The sequence below is a fragment of the Thamnophis sirtalis genome, unplaced genomic scaffold, assembly GCF_051295495.1.
Source record: "Thamnophis sirtalis isolate CommonGarterSnake01/CBP01778 unplaced genomic scaffold, rThaSir2_p1.2 scaffold_2, whole genome shotgun sequence".
Classification (NCBI taxonomy): domain Eukaryota; kingdom Metazoa; phylum Chordata; class Lepidosauria; order Squamata; family Natricidae; genus Thamnophis; species Thamnophis sirtalis.
The window spans coordinates 173,875,965-173,880,270 of NW_028261382.1; positions in this window are offsets into that span (position 1 = coordinate 173,875,965).

Below are 4,306 nucleotides of genomic sequence, written 5' to 3' on the forward strand. Positions count from 1 at the left end.
ACTCCATTTGTGCAGGAGTCCTCGCGGCCGCAGGCGATCCCAATTGAATTCACTCTGTGCGGGCGGCTCGGCTGCCCCCTCCTCCTCCCTCTCCTCCTGCGGCCGCGAGGAGTAGTCCGTTCGTGCAGAAATTGCCCGCCCCGGCTGAGTGAATTGGGATCGCCTGCGGCCGCGAGGAATCCATTTGTGCAGGGGTCCTCGCGGCCGCAGGCGATCCCAATTAAATTCACTCTGTGCGGGCGGCAGGCGCTGCGCCCACGAGGAGCTGCCTCTTCGTGAATGGGATCGCCGCCTCCGAGAGCATGGGCGCAGCGGCTGCCGCCCGCACAGAACGTCGTGCGGGGGTCCCGCCGCCCGGAAAGTTATGGAAAGTTATCTGCGGGCGGCGTCCGTTCGTAATTGGGATCGATCGCCGGGGCAGCCTCTTGCTTCCGGAACTTCCTCTCTCACTTCCGGGGCTCCCGCCGCCCGGCAGAAGCCCCTGAACCGCGTGCGGGCGGCTGCCCCCTCCTCCTCCCTGTCCTCCTGCGGCTGCGAGGAGTAGTCTGTTCGTGCAGAAATTGCCCGCCCCGGCTGAGTGAATTGGGATCGCCTGCGGCCGTGAGGAGTCCTCGCGGCCGCAGGCGATCCCAATTGAATTCACTCAGCCAGGGCGGGCAATTTCTGCACGAACGGACTATTCCTCGCGGCCGCAGGACAGGGAGGAGGAGGGGGCAGCCACCCGCACTTGGTTAGGGTAACGGTAAGGATAAGGGTTAGGTTCAGGGTTAGGTTCAGGGTTAGGTTTAGGTTTAGGTTCAGGGTTAGGTTTAGGTTTAGGGTTAGGGTTAGGTTTAGGGTTACCTTTAAGGTTAGGTTTAGAGCGTGCTGTTGTCGGCGCACTGTTGTCGGCGCGCTGTTGTCGGCGCGCTGTTGTCGGCACGCTGTTGCCGGCATGCTTCTGTCCTAATTCTTCGGCACTATTTCAAACTCGTGCTTTTGATCCCGCGGTTTTGTCGGCGCGCTTTTGTCGAGCATTTGTCGGTGAGCCTGACTTCTTAACATGATCTGGAGGAGGAGAATGCGCTTTTCTTGATCTTCTTAGTTATTTGGTTATTTTGGAGGCCTTTAATAGAAAGTGAAAGATTTGTATGATGTGGAGAGAAACCATAATGTGCATTGTGCCCTTTAAGAAATGCATTCAATGTTGAAATTCGGCTCAAAGAGTGAAGCATCCACTCTTGCATTGAGGTCTACATAAGCTCAAATAAGAAGTATAAAGTTGCTCAAAAGACTTTAAAAGGCTCTGTATTTTAGACTGAACAAATTAACCCAATTCTCAGTGAGCACTTGAAAGGAAATTTATAGTTTCCTGAATATTGGTTTTCATAACGGGAGGAGAAGAAGAAGAAGAGATTGTGATTCAATAGAAGCACCAGGAAAAGTCTGAAGTGGCTGAAAATTGATGTCTTGGTCCATGAACAAACAGTAGAGCTGTAGATGTCGCTGATTTATTCACAGTAAGTAATTATTATGACTGCCTGGTCATTTTAGAAGATGAGTTAGTACTGGAGTGGGAGGGAGAGAACACAGAAATTGAGAATGATTCAACATCTACTGTCGTATTAAAACCTTGTATTAAAAATCAGGATAAGAAAGTTCTTTCTCCTTTGGGAAATAAATTTAAAAATGACACTATCAGTTGCATACAAGGAAAACCAGTACAAAATGTTTTACAGATGGCACCTGGCACCAACAAGGTTAGCTAAAATCTTAACAAATACCTCCCCAAAATGTTGAAAATGCGAATCAATACACGGAACATATTACCATTTATGGTGGACCTGTGAGGAGGCTAAAATTTTTTTGGAAAAGGATCAAAAATTGGCTGGAGGCAATAACAGGAGTTAAAATAGAATGGAAACCTGAAGTTTTTTTTATTAGGAATTATGTCTGCGAAATACAAAAAAGAAATCCAGTATTTAATACTACATATAATTACGGCGGCAAGGATTGCCTTTGCCCAGAAATGGAAAAACAAATTAATCCCAAGCGAAGATGAAATAATAAGAAAGGTTATGGACTGTGCTGAAATGGACAAATTAACTAAAGAAATCCAGGGAAAGGAAGAATCAGAATTCTACCAGATATGGGATAAATGGTATAGGTGGATGGAGGAAAGAAACAAAAATCAATGAAGGAATATAACAAAACTCAAAAAATAATAGTTATGGGTAAAATAAGAGGGTTAAGAATGGTGAAATCCAAATGAAATACAATAGAAGGGGAAATAATATAAGGTGAGCGGTATCGATTGATGATTGCTATTAGAAAGAACAGGAAGTTCCTGTTCGTATTGTATTGTTATAAATGTGGTGCACGTCTAAGTTTTGTGTGTGTGTATTTTACATGTTTGTTAATAAAAATCTTAAAAAGAAAGAAAGAAAGAAAGAAAGAAAGAAAGAAAGAAAGAAAGAAAGAAAGAAAGAAAGAAAGAAAGAAAGAAAGAAAGTTAGTTCTCCGTTAACTGCCTGATTATGGGCTAGGCAATGTATGGTAACAGCAGAAACTGTCTATTTAATGTATAAGGAATTGAATGTAATTAATGATTAACTGGATTCTAGGCGTACTACAGCTATGCAAAAGTAACCACACAATCACTAACAAACATCAAACATACTCTTACAAAGAATTCAAGAATACTTGAATTCTTTCTCCTCCATCCCAAATGACTTCATCGTTTGTAATAATAGGCCTGACATGGCAAACCTTTTCCGCATTGAGTGCCCAAAGCGTATGCGCGCACATGGGAATGTGCGCGCCCGAACCTCCAAAATGCAATGCGCACAACGGCCACCCCCCTGCACATTCATGACCCCCTGCATGCACATACCCCCCTGTGTGCCACCCCCCCCCCCCACATACACGGCAGAGCCGGTGGGAGGCATGCACACATGTGCAGTGGAACTGAACTAGTGTTGTTTCTAGCATCATCTTTATTGCCCTGCTTACAGAAACTGCCTCTCCGGTTAACCCTTATGACATTGTAACAGCTAAGGCGAAGCGCCCACCGACCTGAATGACGTTGAGTTGGCCAAGCCCACCCAGTCACATGACCACCGAGCCCCACTAGATGGTCATTAGGGCAGAGAACCAGTTGTTAAATTATTTTATAAGAGCCGAGGTGGCACAGTGATTAGGGTACAGTACTGCAGGCCACTTCAGCTGACTGTTATCTGCAGTTCAGCGGTTCTAATCTCACCGGCTCAAAGGTTGACTCAGCCTTCCATCCTTCCGAGGTGGGTGAAATGAGGACCCAGACTGTGGGGGCGATATGCTGACTCTGTAAACTGCTTAGAGAGGGCTGAAAGCCCTATGAAGCGGTATATAAGGCTAACTGCTATTGCTATTGCTATTTTAACAATTGGTTAATGGTTAACCCCATTGGTTAAGTAAATCAAGGCAGTTGTTAAATTAGTAACAACGGTTAAGTTAATCTGGTTTCCACATTGACTTTGCTTGTCAGAATGTGTGTGTGTGGGGGGGGAGAGAAATATTCTGCCTTTTCAATATTTCCTAGGATAATTCATTTTTCTGGGAGAGGGCTGGGTGATAACTTCCCACAACCCCTCCCACAGCTCGTTGCCCACTAAGACTCCAAGATCCCTCTTTTAGTCACTGCCATTAAGGATTGGATTCTCCCAATCTATATTTATACTTTTGGTTTTTCTTGCTTAAGTGTAGGGCTACCTGTAGTGTTGTGGGTATGCAATTGGTCAAAAACTTCTTCTAAGGAAGCCATGGAAGAGAATACGTGTAACTCAAGAGTCCTTGGTGCTCTCTTGCGCCTGGGTGGTTTATTTGCAGACGTTCCATTTGCCCGGATTGTATGGATGGTATTTATTACCTAGCTGGGTAATGAAAACACGTGCTCCCCATTTCAAGAGCGCTTCTCTCAAGCGGGCAGATGGACATCATGCATGAAACAGGACCAGCAGATGAAGTTCAGGGCACCCGAAACGACAGAACACACGCAAAACCTTTAAGCAGACGCGAAACACGTCACTCGTCCCCATTCACACAGAGCTTACACGCTCATTTCCCTGCTTCGTCCCCTGTTCCGCGCCGTTCCCCCGCTAGAGGGCGCTCGCGCAATTGTCTCGCGTTAACCCGCCCTGGACTCCCTGGAAGAAGCCCCGCCCTTCTCTTTCCCAGCTCCGCCCACCCCCCCTCCCCTCCCTTCGCGCACGCGCTTCCCGAGCAGTGGGAGGAGCGGCGACGACGACGCCCCCTGGTGGCCTTGGCCGGTTCTCTTAAAAAAAAAAAA